The following is a 16,539-nucleotide window of genomic DNA, read 5'->3' as shown; positions in this document are numbered from 1 at the left end:
GGATCCTTTGGGCATGCCTTGTTGAGGTCCTTAAAATCGACACACAGGCGCCAGGATTTGTCCTTTTTTGGTACCATCACCAGGTTTGCTAGCCAGTCCGGGTGTTTTATTTCTCTAATGAATCCGGCCTCCAATAACTTGGCTAGTTCCTCTCCCATAGCTTGTCCCTTAGGTTCGTATAAACGCCGAAGAGTCTGCTTGACCGGCTTGAATCCCTTTAGAATATCGAGACTGTGCTCGGCCAGCCTGCGTGGGATTCCTGGCATGTCTGAGGGTTGCCAGGCGAATATGTCCCAATTCTTGCGCAGGAACTCTCGTAGTGCGGCGTCCACGGCGGGTTTAACTGTGCCCCGATGGAGGCTATTTTTGTAGGGTCCGTTTGGTGGACTTGGAATTTGACTATTTCATCCGCTGGTTTAAAAGAGGTGGACTTGGATCTCTTGTCAAGTATCACATCGTCCCTGTCCACTTTGGAGCGTAGCGTGGTTAATTCCTCGGCCAAAAGGGCTTCGAATAATGCCTCGAGGGCCAATGCGGCTGTTTTGTTTTCAGCGTGGAGTGCTGTGTCTGGATCACTAGTGAGAGTGATGATTCCGTTGGTCCCGGGCATTTTGAGCTTCATGTGCCCATAATGGGGTATGGCTTGGAAGATCGTGGACGCCTCCCGTCCTAAAAGGGTGTGGTATCCACTACTGAACGGGGCCACTTGGAATATAATTTCTTCGGACCTATAGGTCTCCGGCGTGCCAAATACCACATCTAGTGTGATTTTCCCAGCACAGCGTGCTTCCCGACTGGGGATGATTCCTCTGAAGGTTGTGTTGCTTTGCTCAATGCGGTTCCAGTCTATTTCCATTTTTTGAAGAGTTTCCTCATAAATGAGGTTCAATCCACTGCCGCCGTCCATGAGTACTTTGGTGAGTCGAAAGCTGTCCACAATTGGACTGAGGAACAGTGCAGCTGGTGCTTGGGCTGTTCAGAATTTAGGTTCGTCACTGGCATTGAAGGTAATAGCCGTGTCACTCCATGGATTTATTGCTGCCACGTGGCAGATTTCGGCGAGGCTGCGGAGTGTTCGCTTGCGCCTATTATTTGATGTGAAGGTTTCAAAGACTGTTAATACCGTATTGTTATCCACGGGATGGTGCTCTATGGCATTTGGGATGAGAAGATCCTCACCACTTTTGGCCACCTGCCGGAGTATCCAACATGCTCTATGGCTGTGTGTTGGTATGGTATCCGCTGTACAAGAAGTTTGCAGGGTCCGTTAAGCCATCCCTCCAATACGGTTCCATGCCCTGTAGAGGGTTTTTGTTTCTTTGTAACAAACTCAGGTGTCTTATGATAGTGCATCCTTTTACTTCGGATTGGGTGTATATTCCGAGCCGGATTATCCCAAAATTTCGTTTCAGTTTGCCAGGCGCTTTCCATCGCACAGTACTTTCGTACTATGGACACCAAGTCAACGAAGCGTGATATGTCACGGCGACTTAAGGCGTTAAGGATTCCCTTGTCGGTGCAATTATTGCAGAAAAATGAGACTGCGTCTTCCTTGCGATAGTCCTTAACCTTGTTCATCACAAGGAGGAATCTGGCCCAATAATGATGTACTGTTTCATGGGGCTCTTGCCTGATGTGGGAAAGATCCTTTATGTCTGGGTGGGTGGGTGGATTTGAGTCCGAACCCCTACCCGATCTGAGACCCATGGGCTGAGGAGTTTCCAATCTTGGAAGATAGGATTCCGGGATGTTGCCCGATAAGTCTGGCCCACTGCCTAATTCTAGGTTCAGGGCTTGGGTGATGTCCTCCCGTAAACGGGTATCCGGCTCGGAGAGCTCAGGAATCTGGACATAGTTGGTCCTCAAGATAGAGGAAGAATCGCCGCATTGATCCTCCACCACCGCAACATGATGGGTGACCGGTGGAGAGTTAATCTCCCTTTCATCGGGTTTAAGCCCAATCCGATCATAGTCTATAGCGACTCCCAAGGTGGCGATACGATCCAAGTGCTCGTTTTGGTAAGAGAGCTCCATCGGATCCATCTACTCGGGAAATTCCGAGCCAACGTGGAGGCTGTTTTTGATGACCCGAGAAGTCATCGTCGGTGCAGCGGCCGAACGGGCGGTCATGATGAAACTGCCAAGCCGGAGAGTTTGGCCGACAGCCAGGGCTCCCCCGGCGGTAATATTGTTTTTAACAATGAGACGAGGCATCCTTCCTTACGGTGATGACACAGTGGAACTCTCAATGAAAGCACCAATGTCGGTGTCAAAACCGGCGGATATCGGGTAGGGGGTCTCGAACTGTGCGTCTAAGGCGGATGGTAACAGGAGGCAGGGGACACGATGTTTTAGCCAGGTTCAGGCCCTCTTGATGGAGGTAAAACCCTACGTCCTGCTTGATTATTCTTGATAATATGAGTAGTACAAGAGTTGATCTACCACGAGATCAGAGAGGCTAAACCCTAGAAGCTAGCCTATGGTATGATCGTATGTTGTCCTACGGACTAAAACCCTCCGGTTTATATAGACACCGGAGGAGGCTAGGGTTACACAAGGTCGGTTACAAAGGAGGAGATATGCATATCCGTATTGCCTAGCTTGCCTTCCACGCCAAATAGAGTCCCATCCGTACACGGGACGAAGTCTTCAATCTCATATCTTCATAGTCCAACAGTCCGGCCAAAGGATATAGTCCGGCAGTCCGGAGACCCCCTAATCCAGGACTCCCTCAGTGGCCCTACTAAGTTGATGCGTATGGCGGATTTATCAACTTAGTCAACAAACGATTCTATCACCAGTGACTGTTGGATGGTTAACATCCAACGGTCATCCTGCTTCTTCAACCTCTAATTTTCTTGCTCCAGCCGTCCAAACCACCATGTGCTCCTGACTCCCATGGCCGGCTGTGAAGGAAATATGCCCTAGAGGCAATAATAAAGTTGTTATTTATATTTCCTTATATCATGATAAATGTTTATTATTCATGCTAGAATTGTATTAACCGGAAACTTAGTACATGTGTGAATACATAGACAAACGAAGTGTCACTAGTATGCCTCTACTTGACTAGCTCGTTGAATCAATGATGGTTATGTTTCCTGACCATAGACAAGAGTTGTCATTTGATTAACAGGATCACATCATTAGAGAATGATGTGATTGACTTGACCCATCCGTTAGCTTAGCATGATGATCGTTTAGTTTGTTGTTATTGCTTCCCCATAACTTATACATGTTACCATGACTATGAGATCATGCAACTCCCGAATACCGGAGGAACACTTAGTGTGCTATCAAATATCACAGCGTAACTAGGTGACTATAAAGATGCTCTAAAGGTTTCTCCGATGGTGTTTGTTGAGTTGGCATAGATCGAGATTAGGATTTGTCTCCAAGTATCGGAGACGTATATCTGGGCCCTCTCGGTAATGCACATCACTATAAGCCTTGCAAGCAATGTGACTAATGAGTTAGTTGTGAGATGATGCATTACGGAATGAGTAAAGAGACTTGTTGGTAACGAGATTGAACTAGGTATTGAGATACCTACAATCGAATCTCGGGCAAGTAACATACCGATGATCAAGGGAACAATGTATGTTGTTATGCGGTTTGACTGATGAAGATCTTTGTAGAATATGTAGGAACCAATATGAGCATCCAGGTTCCGCTATTTGTTATTGACCGGAGATGAGTCTCGTTCATGTCTACATAGTTCTCGAACCCATAGTGTCCGCCCGCTTAATGTTCGATGACGATCGGTATTATAAGTTTATGTGTTTTGATGTACTGAAGGTAGTTCGGAGTCCCGGATATGATCACGGACATGACGAGGAGTTTCGAAATGGTCGAGACATAAAGATCGATATATTGGATGACTATGTTTGGACATCGGAATGGTTCCGGGTGAGTTCGGGCATTTGCCTAGTACCGGGAGGTTACCGGAACCCCCCGGGAGTATATGGGCCCTATTGGGCCTTAGTGGAATAGAGGAGAGGAAGGGAAAAGGTGGGAGGCGCGCCCCCCTAGCCCAATCCGAATTGGGTGCCCCCCTTTCCTTCCCCCTTTCCTCCCCTTCCTTCTCTCCTACTCCTACTACTTGGAAGGGGGGAATCCTACTCCCGGTGGGAGTAGGACTCCCCTAGGACGCGCCATAGAGGGCCGGCCCTCCCCCCTCCTCCACTCCTTTATATACGGGGGAGGGGGCACCCCATAGACACACAAGTTGATCATTGTCTTAGCCGTGCGGTGCCCCCCTCCACCATAATGCACCTCAGTCATATCGTCATAGTGCTTAGGCGAAGCCCTGTGCTGGTAGCTTCTGTTGGAAATATGCCCTAGAGGCAATAATAAAATGGTTATTATTATATTTCCTTGTTCATGATAATTGTCTATTGTTCATGCTATAATTGTCTTATCAGGCAATCGTAATACATGTGTGAATACATAGACCACAACATGTCCCTAGTGAGCCTCTAGTTGACTAGCTCGTTGATCAATAGATGGTTACGGTTTCCTGACCATGGACATTGGATGTCATTGATAACGGGATCACATCATTAGGAGAATGATGTGACGGACAAGACCCAATCCTAAGCATAGCACAAGATCGTGTAGTTCGTCTGCTAGAGCTTTTCTGAATGTCAAGTATCATTTCCTTAGACCATGAGATTGTGCAACTCCCGGATACCGTAGGAGTGCTTTGGGTGTACCAAACGTCACAATGTAACTGGGTGACTATAAAGGTGCACTACAGGTATCTCCGAAAGTGTCTGTTGGGTTGGCATGAATCAAGACTAGGATTTGTCACTCCGTATGACGAAGAGGTATCTCTGGGCCCACTCGGTAATGCATCATCACAATGAGCTCAGTGTGACTAAGTAGTTGGTCACGGGATCATGCATTACGGAATGAGTAAAGTGACTTTCCGGTAACGACATTGAACGAGGTATTGGGATACCGACGATCGAATCTCGGGAAAGTAACGTACCGAATGACAAAGGGAATTGTATACGGGATTGCTTGAATCCTCGACATCGTGGTTCATCCGATGAGATCATCGTGGAACATGTGGGAGCCAACATGGGTATCCAGATACCGCTATTGGTTATTTACCGGAGAGTTGTCTCGGTCATGTCTGCATGGTTCCCGAACCCGTAGGGTCCACATACTTAAGGTTCGATGATGCTAGGGTTATTAGGAAGACTTGTATGTGATTACCGAATGTTGTTCGGAGTCCCGGATGAGATCCCGGACGTCACGAGGAGCTCCAGAATGGTCCAAAGGTGAAGATTTATATGTAGGAAGTTGTCATACGGTCACCGGAAAGGTTTGGGGGCATATCGGTATTGTACCGGGGCCACCGGAGGGGTTCCGGGGGTCCACCGGGAGGGGCCACCTCTCTCGGAGGGCCTAATGGGCTGTAGAGGAAAGGTAACCAGCCCTACATGGGCTGGGCGCATCCCCCCATGGGCCCATGTGCCTAGGGTTGGGGGGAAACCCTAAGGGGGGCGCCCCCCTTGCTTGGGGGGCAAGCCCCCTCCCCTTGGCCGCTGCCCCCCTCTAGATCTCATCTAGAGGGGCCCGGCCCCCTTCCTCCTTCCCCTATATATAGAGGGGCAAGGGGAGGGCTGCATACACCATCCAAGGCGCAGCCCCTCCCCTCCCCAACACCTCTCCTCCTCCGCAAGAGCTTGGCGAAGCCCTGCCAGAGTACTGTAGCTCCACCACCACCACGTCGTCGTGCTGCTGTTGGAGCCCTCTTCCTCAACCTCTCCATCCTCCTTGCTGGATCAAGGCGCGGGAGACGTCCTCGCTCCGTACGTGTGTTGAACATGGAGGTGTCATCCGTTCGGCGCTAGGATCTTCGGTGATTTGGATCACGACGAGTACGACTCCATCAACCCCGTTCTCTTGAATGCCTCCACTCGCGATCTACAAGGGTATGTAGATGCACTCCTCTCTCCTCGTTGCTAGATGACTGCAGATTGATCTTGGTGATGCGTAGAAAATTTTAAATTTCTGCTACGTTCCCCAACAGCTTCATCATCACCATCATCAGCCATCATGCTGATGAAGCTCTCCCTCGACACATAGCTGGATCAAGAGTTCATGGGACGTCACCGAGTTGAATGTGTGCAGATCGCGGAGGTGCCATACTTTCTGTACTAGGAACGGTCGGATCGTGAAGACGTACAACTACATCAACCGTGTTGTCATAACGCTTCCGCTTACGGTCTATGAGGTTAGGTGGACAACACTCTTCCCTCTCGTAGCTACGCATCACCATGATAGATCTTGCGTGTGCGTAGGAACATTTTTGAAATTACTGCGTTCCCCAACAGTGGCATCCGAGCCAGGTCTATGCATGTTATATGCACGAGTAGAACACAAAGGAGTTGTGGGTGTGGGTATATACATATTGCTTTCCGTCACTAGTTGTTTCTTGATTCAGCGATATTGTTGGATGAAGCGGCTCAGACCGATATTACGTGTATGCTTACGCGAGACTGGTTCTACCGACGTGCTTCGGACACAGGTGGCTGGTGGGTATCAGTTTCTCCAACTTTAGTTGAATCGAATTCAATGAACAGGGTTCTTTTTGAAGATAAAAAAGCAATCACTATACCGCGTTGTGGTTTTTGATGCATAGGTAAGAATGGTTCTTGCTCATCCCGTAGCAGCCACGTAAAACTTGCAATAACAAAGTAGAGGACATCTAACTTGTTTTTGCAGGGCATGTTGTGATGTGATATGGTCAAGACATGATGCTAAATTTTATTGCATGAGATGACCATGTTTTGTAACAGAGTTATCGGCAACTGGTAGGAGCCATATGGCTGTCGCTTTATTGTATGAAATGCAATCGCCATGTAATTGCTTTACTTTATCACTAAGCGGTAGTGATAGTCGTAGTAGCAATAGTTGGCGAGACGACAAGGATGCTTCGATGGAGATCAAGGTGTCAAGCTGGTGATGATGGTGATCATGATGGTGCTTTGGAGATGGAGATCAAAAGCACAAGATGATGACGGCCATATCATACCACTTATATTATTGCATGTCATGTTTATCCTTTACGCATCTTATTTTGCTTAGTTCGGCGGTAGCATTATAAGATGATCTCTCACTAAATTTCAAGGTACGAGTGTTCTCCCTGAGTATGCACTGTTGCTACACTTTGTCGTGCCGAGACACCACGTGATGATCGGGTGTGATAAGCTCTATGTTCACATACAATGGGTGCATGCCAGTTTTGCACACGCAGAATACTCGGGTTAAACTTGACGAGCCTAGCATATGCAGATATGGCCTCGAAACACTGAGACCGAAAGGTCGAGCATGAATCATATAGTAGATATGATTGGTAGATATGATCAACATAGTGATGTTCACCATTGAAAACTACTCCATCTCACGTGATGATCGGACATGGTTTAGTTGACACGGATCACGTGATCACTTAGATGATTAGAGAGATATATATCTAAGTGGGAGTTCTTAAGTAATTTGATTAATTGAACTTTTATTTATCATGAACTTAGTACTTGATAGTATTTTGCATGTCTACGTTATTGTAGATAGATGGCCCGTGTTGTTATTCCGTTGAATTTTAATGCGTTCCTAGAGAAAGCTAAGTTGAAAGATGATGGTAGCAACTACACGGACTAGGTCCGTAACTTGAGGATTATCCTCATTGCTGCACAGAAGAATTACGTCCTGGAAGCACCGCTAGGTGACAAACCCGTTGCAGGAGCAACGTCAGATGTTATGAACACCTGGCACAGCAAAGCTGATGACTACTCGATAGTTCAGTGTGCCATGCTTTACGGCTTAGAACCGGGACTTCAATGATGTTTTGAACGTCATGGAGCATATGAGATGTTATAGGAGTTGAAGTTAATATTTCAAGCAAATGCCCGGATTGAGAGATATGATGTCTCCAATAAGCTCTACAGCTGCAAAATGGACGAGAATAGTTCTGTCAGTGAACATATACTTAGAATGTCTGGGTACCACAACCACTTGACTTAGCTCAGAGTTAATCTTCCTGATGATAGTGTCATTGACAGAGTTCCTCAATCACTGCCACCAAGCAACAAGAGCTTCGTGATGAACTATAATATGCAAGGGATGGATAAGACAATTCCCGAGCTCTTCGCAATGCTAAAGGCTGCGGAGGTAGAAATCAAGAAGGAGCATCAAGTGTTGATGGTCAACAAGACCACTAGTTTCAAGAAAAAAGGTAAAGCGAAGAAAGGGAACGTCAAGAAGAACAACAAGCCAGTTGCTGCTCAAGTGAAGAAACCCAAGTCTGGACCTAAGCCTTAAACTGAGTGCTTATACTGCAAAGGGACTGGTCACTGGAAGCAGAACTGCCCCAAGTATTTGGAGGATAAGAAGGAGGGCAAAGTGAAAGGTATATTTGATATACATGTTATTGATGTGTACCTTACTAATGCTCACAGTAGCGCCTGGGTATTTGATACTGGTTCTGTTGCTAATATTTGCAACTCGAAATAGGGGCTACGGATTAAGCGAGGATTGGCTAAGGACGAGGTGACAATGCGCGTGGGAAATGGTTCCAAAGTCGATGTGATCACCGTCGACACGCTACCTCTACATCTACCTTCGGGATTAGTTTTAGAAATAAATAATTATTATTTGGTGCCATCATTGAGCATGAACATTATATCTAGATCTTGTTTGATACGAGACAGATATTCATTTAAATAAGAGAATAATGGTTGCTCTATTTATATGAGTAATATCTTTTATGGTCATGCACCCTTGATGAGTGGTCTATTTTTACTAAATCTTGATAGTAGTGATACACATGTTCATAGTATTGAAGCCAAAAGATGCAGAGTTGATAATGATAGTGCAACTTACTTGTGGCACTGCCGCTTGGGTCATATTGGTCTAAAGCCCATGAAGAAACTCCATTCTGATGGACTTCTGGAATCACTTGATTATGAATCACTTGGTACTTGCGAACCATGCCTCATGGGCAAGATGACTAAAACTCCATTCTCCGAAACAATGGAGTGAGCAACAGAGTTATTGGAAATCATACATGTTGATGTATGTGGTCCAATGAACATTGAGGCTCGCGGCGGATATCGTTATTTTCTCACCTTCACAGATGATTTGAGCGGATATGGGTATATCTACTTAATGAAACATAAGTCTGAAACATTTGAAAAGTTCAAAGAATTTCAGAGTGAAGTGGAAAATCATCTAACAAGAAAATAAAGTTTCTACAATCTGATCGTGCAGGAGAATATTAGAGTTACAAGTTTGGTCTTCATTTGAAACAATGCGGAATAGTTTCACAACTCACGCCACCCGGAACACCATAGCGTAATGGTGTGTCCGAGTGTCGTAATCATACTTTACTAGATATGGTGCGATCTATGATGTCCCTTACTGATTTACTGCTATCGTTTTGGGGTTATGCTTTAGAGGCGGCTGCATTCACGTTAAATAGAGCACCATCTAAATCTGTTGAGACGACACCTGAAGAACTGTGGTTTGGCAAGAAACCCAAGTTGTCGTTTCTTAAAGTTTGGGGCTGCGATGCTTATGTGAAAAAGCTTCAACCTAATAAACTCGAACCCAAATTGGAGAAATGTGCCTTCATAGGATACCCAAAGGGGACGGTCGGGTACACCTTCTATCACAGATCCAAAGGCAAGATATTCGTTGCTAAGAATGGATCCTTTCTAGAGAAGGAGTTTCTCCCGAAAGAAGTGAGTGGGAGGAAAGAAGAACTTGATGAGGTAATTGTACATGCTCCCTTATTGGAAAGTAGTTCATCACTGAAATGAGTTCCAGTGATTCCTACACTAGTAAGTGTGGAAACTAATGATGATGATCATAAAACTTCTGATCAAGTTATTACCGAACCTCGTAGGTCAACCAGAGTAAGATCTGCACCAGAGTGGCACGGTAATCCTGTTCTGGAGGTCATGTTACTTGACCATGACGAACCTGTGAACTATAATGAAGCAATGATGAGCCCAGATTCCGCAAAATGGCTTTTGGCCATGAAATCTGAGATGGGATCCATGTATGAGAACAAAGTGTGGACTTTGGTTGACTTGCCCATTGATCGGCGGGCCATAGAGAATAAATGGATCTTCAAGAAGAAGACTGACGCTGACAGTAATGTTACCGTCTACAAATCTCGACTTGTTGCAAAAGGTTTTCGACAAGTTCAAGGAGTTGACTATGATGAGACATTCTCACCCGTAGCGATGCTTAAGTCCGTCCGAATCGTGTTAGCAATTGCCGCATTTTATGATTATGAAATTTGGCAAATGGATGTCAAAACTGCATTCCTTAATGGATATCTTAAAGAATAGTAGTATATGATGCAACCAGAAGGTTTTGTCGATCAAAAAGGTGCTAACAAAGTGTGCAAGCTCCAGTGATCCATTTATGGACTGGTGCAAGCCTCTCGGAGTTGGAATATACGCTTTCATAGTGTTATCAAAGAATATGGTTTTATACAGACTTTTGGAGAAGCCTGTATTTACAAGAAAGTGAGTGGGAGCTCTGTAGCATTTCTGATATTATATGAGGATGGTATATTGTTGATCAGAAATGATACTGAATTTCTGATTAGCATAAAAGGATACTTGAATAAGAATTTTTCAATGAAAGACCTCGGTGAAGCTGCTTATATATTGGGCATCAAGATCTATAGAGATAGATCAAGACGCTTAATTGGACTTTCACAAAGCACATACCTTCATAAAGTTTTGAAGAAGTTCAAAATGGATCAAGCAAAGAAAGAGTTCTTGCCTGTGTTACAAGGTGTGAAGTTGAGTCAGACTCAAATGCCCGACCACTGTAGAAGATAGAGAGAAAATGGAAGTCATTCCCTATGATTTAGCCATAGGTTCTATCATGTATGCAATATTGTGTACCAGACCTGATGTGTGCCTTGCTATTAGTTTAGCAAGGAGGTACCAAAGTAATCCAGGAGTGGATCACTGGACAGCGGTCAAGAACATCCTGAAATACCTGAAAAGGACTAAGGATATGTTTCTCGTTTATGGAGGTGACAAAGAACTCGTCATAAACGGATACGTCGATGCAAACTTTAACGCTGATCCGGATGACTCTAAGTCACAACCGGATATGTATTTTTATTAAATGGTGGAGCTGTCAGTTGGTCCAGTTCCATGCAGAGTGTCGTGGCGGGATCTACGTATGAAGCGGAGTACATAGCTGCTTCAGAAGCAGGAAATGTAGGAGTCTGGATGAAGGAGTTCATATCCGATCTAGGTGTAATACCTAGTGCATCGGGTCCAATGAAAATCTTTTGTGACAATACTGGTGCAATTACCTTGGCAAAGGAATCCAGATTTCACAAGAGAACCAAGCACATCAAGACATGCTTCAATTCCATCCGCGATCAAGTCAAGTACGGAGACATAGATTTTTGAAAGATACATACGGATCTGAATGTTGCACACCCGTTCACTAAGCATCTCTCACGAGCAAAACATGATCAGCACCAAAACACCATGGGTGTTAGAATCGCTACAATATAATATAGATTATTGACTCTAGTGCAAGTGGGAGACTGAAGGAAATATGCCCTAGAGGAAATAATAAACTTGTTATTTATATTTCCTTATATCATTATAAATGTTTATTATTCATGCTAGAATTGTATTAACCGGAAACTTAGTACATGTGTGAATACATAGAAAAACAGAGTGTCACTAGTATGCCTCTACTTGACTAGCTCATTGAATCAAAGATGGTTATGTTTCCTGGCCATAGACATGAGTTGTCATTTGATTAACAGGATCACATCATTAGAGAATGATGTGATTGACTTGACCCATCCATTATCTTAGCATGATGATCATTTAGTTTGTTGCTAGTGCTTTCTCCATAACTTATACATGTTCCTATGACTATGAGATCATGCAACTCCCGAATACCGGATGAACACTTAGTGTGCTATCAAATGTCACAACGTAACTGGGTGACTATAAAGATGATCTACAGGTGTCTCCGATGGTGTTTGTTGAGTTGGCATAGATCGAGATTAGGATTTGTCACTCCGAGTATCGGAGAGGTATCTCTGGGCCCTCTCATTAATGCACATCACTATAAGCCTTGCAAGCAATGTGACTAATGAGTTAGTTGCGGGATGATGCATTATGGAATGAGTAAAGAGACTTGCCGGTAACGAGATTGAACTAGGTATTGAGATACCGATGATCGAATCTCGGGCAAGTAACATACCGATGACAAAGGGAACAACGTATGTTGTTGTGCGGTTTGACCGATGAAGATCTTCGTAGAATATGTAGGAACCAATATGAGCATCTAGGTTCCGCTATTGGTTATTGACTGGAGATGAGTCTCGGTCATGTCTACATAGTTCTCGAACCCGTAGGTCCGCACGCTTAACGTTCGGTGATGATCGGTATTATGTGTTTATTTGTTTTGATGTACCGAAGGTAGTTCGGAGTCCCGGATATGATCACGGACATGACGAGGAGTCTTGAAATGGTCAAGACATAAAGATCGATATATTGGATGACTATGTTTGGACATCGGAATGGTTCCGGGTGAGTTCGGGCATTTACCGGAGTACCAGGAGGTTACCAGAACCCCCCGGGAGTATATGGGCCTTATTGGAATAGAGGAGAGGAAGGGAAAAGGTGGGAGGCGCGCCCCCTAGCCCAATCCGAATTGGGTGCGCCCACCCCCCCCCCATTTCCTTCCCCCTCTCCTCCCCTTCCTTCTCTCCTACTCCTACTACTTGGAAGGGGGAATCCCACTCCCGGTGCGAGTAGGACTACCCTAGGGCGCGTCATAGAGGGCCGTCCCTCCCCCCTCCTCCATTCCTTTATATACGGGGGAGGGGCACCCCATATACACACAAGTTGATCATTGTCTGAGCCGTGTGGGGTGCCCCCTCCACCATAATCCACCTCGGTCATATTGTCGTAGTGCTTAGGCGAAGCCCTGCGTCGGTAGCTTCATCATCACCATCATCACGCCATCGTGCTGATGACGCTCTTCCTCGACACTCAGCTGGATGAAAACCGTCAGAAATGTGTAAAACGTTTGCGATGACGGATGCATCAAACACGGTTCAGGATTTAGTTGTGTGTGTGATGAAGGGCATACGGTTCAGTTCAATGAACTGTTTGCGATGAGGAGGAACAAAAGTAACGGGCAACCAGATGGAGGTGTGTGTGATACACAGCATACGGTTCACTCGGATGAACTGTTTGTGATTAGGCAACACAAAAGAAATGACCTGCCAAATCAAAGGTGTGTGTGATATACGGCATGCGGTTCACTCAGATGAACTGTTTGTGTTGAGACATGAGAAGATAAACGGTTCAACTTAACAAGATGTGTGTGATACGCAGCAAACAGGTCTGTAATCAGAAATGTGTCTGAAGACCAATAAGAACACAGACGGTTGCTGCTAATAAGACATGTGTGTTGTGCGATGGGATTGCATACAGAACAACAACATATATATATATACACACACTTATAAGGACATGCTTGCATAACTAAATTAAACATCCACTTACATAGGTGGCTACCACAACCATGGCATTTGCACACACCAAAGTAAACTATTACATGCATAATTACATAGGTGGCTACTACACACATGACATTTCCACACACACCAATAAAGTAAACTATATATTACATGCATGATTAACTAGCATAAACGATCATCTGATCATCATCTACTTCTTGTGACGCTTGCTCTTCTTGTGGCTCGATCCGAGCTCGTCGATTTGGGTAACGAGGCACTTCCTCATGTCAACGATCCGCCTGTGCATCTCGTAGCATGTGTACACGCTCTTGGCCGCGAACCTGAGGTGAGGTTCACCCAGTTGCCGCATCCAGGCCTTGCGCTAGGATACGGGACTTGTCCTCTGGGCATCCTGCTTCATCTTTTCGTAGTAGGGGTCGATGATGGCCGAGGCGAGTTCGACCAGGGAGTCCTGCTTCGTGCTGCCCTAGACCCTGTAGTGGTCACGGATTTCGACAAGGTTCTTGCAGGCCAAGCCTGTAACACTGATCGCTTTTACATCGTCTTTGGTATCCACCGTGGCGAACTTGTAGTCGATGCTATTGACAACCCTATTGAAACAGTCGCAAGGCTCTATGGCCATGCAGTAGTGGTAGATGAGGACATGATGGCGCACGCACAACTGGGCGACGACAACCTTCTGATCTATGCCGGGACGACTGACGGTGTACTGGAGGTCGATGCCGACCACCTTGTACTCTTCTCTAGCAAGCAACTGCTCAACGCTGTTGATGTAGTCATCCACCAAGGTCGGGTTGATGGTGTACACCACCGAGAGATCCATCTCCCTCACGTGGGTCTCCACTCTATGCTCGCCGAACTCCATTGGAGCGCCGCCAGGCATCCCCTCTCTATGTGTCATCGTGGGTGTGCTTGTTGTGTTGTGGGGCGGGATCGCAAGGTTGAAGAGACTAAGGTTATAATGGCCGCTGGAATTAAAGGGGAAGCCGGATGGCTAGGAATATCGGCAGACCCTGATGGCAGTTCTAATTTGCAGCACGTAACTCCATCGTGCCGCACGTAACTGCATCGCGTGGCAACACGCGCGGTGCAACCGCATGCATATAGGGCCCCTGACATGATCTTGCGAACGCCCAACCGCTGGCAGAGCGTGCGCGGAGGGATACGAGCAGAGCACTCCGCGGTCGCAACAAGGAAAAGTTGTCCACAAGCCGAGCGTGCCGATGGACGCGAGCAGAGCGCGCCAACGAACGCGACCGAGCACGCCGCGGCGCCTAACGGCGAGCACAGTGTGCGGTGGCGCCTAATAGCGAGCAGAGCTTGCCAAGGGATGCGAGCAGAGGACAACACAGTGATACGTGGCAAATAAGACGAACTATGCGAGCAATGTCGGAGACATCAAGCACGAATCAGATTAGAGTTGCGTGTGTGATACGTGGTAGACAATTGATCCATCATAGTTGTTTCTGATGGAATAAGCTGTGTGTGTTGCGGGCAAACGCTTGCTGGTGTATAACCTTAAATTTAACCAAAAAAGTGTTAATACATGTTACAAAAATTGTATAGCTAGAAACTATGTTCAAATACGACTCCAACGATATAATCTATGGCGACATGCATTCGTATTTTATTAGTCAATAAATCCTACTTATAAACCAGGACGGGGGTATAGTAGGTAATTAAATCGCATATGTTTTTTATTAATTGTATGTGTACGTGTCCTCTCGTCCTCCTCACGCGTGTCTTGTCACCCCGCTGCCGCAGACAGCTTACAGGGCAAGCTTGTGTAGCGCGCGGGGGCGTTCTTTTGGCCAAACGGTCGCGTCAATGCATCGTCGGTGAGCCTGTTCCCACGCAACCTCGCAAGTTCCTGCGCAAGCATCCCACCTGACTCGGTGAAATCCCCCAAAATCCAAATGCTTACCGACCTGATATAAAAACCCATACGGTTGGCGAGTCCTACGTTGCATTTTCCCCTTCCTCCCTGTAGCTTATCTCGTCTGCTTCTTCCACAATCGCCAATGGCACCGGTCCGTCGTGGTCGGTCAGCCACTCCGCTGTCATCAGAGGACAACTCCAGCTGGGAGGCTACACCATGGCGGCGGTGCAGTCCCCGGCGTAGTGTAGTGCGCGTGGCGTCCCTGTTGGGTGTGCGCGGAACACCCACCACACGCTCTGCCATCGCTGCCCGTCGGCAGCTGTTGCCGGCCGCCGTTGCCGCCGCACCACTGTCAAAAGCCAGGGCCATCTCCCGCTCCGCCGCCGCGGCCCGAAGGTGGGGGGTGGTCGTCGTGGCCGCCACCTGCTGCCTCTTGAGCATGCGTTGGTTTTACCTTGAAGAGGAAAGGGTGATGCAGCAAAGCAGCGTAAGTATTTCCCTCAGTTTTTTAGAACCAAGGTATCATTCCAGTAGGAGACCACACGCGAGTCACCTCGTACCTACACAAACAAATAAGAACCTCGCAACCAACGCGTTAAAGGGGTTGTCAATCCCTTCACGGCCACTTGCAAGAGTGAGATCTGATAGAGATAATAATAATAAGATAAATATTTTTGGTATTTTTATGATATAAATTGAAAGTAAAGATTGCAAAATAAAATAGATTGGAAACTTGTATGATGGAAAATAGACCTGGGGCCATAGGTTTCACTAGTGGCTTCTCTCAAGATAGCATAAGTATTACGGTGGGTGAACGAATTACTTTCGAGCAATTGATAGAAAAGCGAATAATTATGAGAATATCTAGGCATGATCATGTATATAGGCATCACGTCCGTGACAAGTAGACCGACTCCTTCCTTCATCTACTACTATTACTGCACACATCGACCGCTATCCAGCATGCATCTAGAGTATTAAGTTCATAAGAACGGAGTAACGCTTTAAGCAAGATGACATGATATAGAGGGATAAACTCGGAAATATGATATAAACCCCATCTTTTTTATCCTCGATGGCAACAATACAATACGTGTCG

The sequence above is a fragment of the Triticum dicoccoides genome, chromosome 4A, assembly GCF_002162155.2.
Source record: "Triticum dicoccoides isolate Atlit2015 ecotype Zavitan chromosome 4A, WEW_v2.0, whole genome shotgun sequence".
Taxonomy (NCBI): domain Eukaryota; kingdom Viridiplantae; phylum Streptophyta; class Magnoliopsida; order Poales; family Poaceae; genus Triticum; species Triticum dicoccoides.
The sequence above is the reverse complement of the archived record's forward strand: the minus strand, read 5'-3'. Positions refer to the sequence as shown.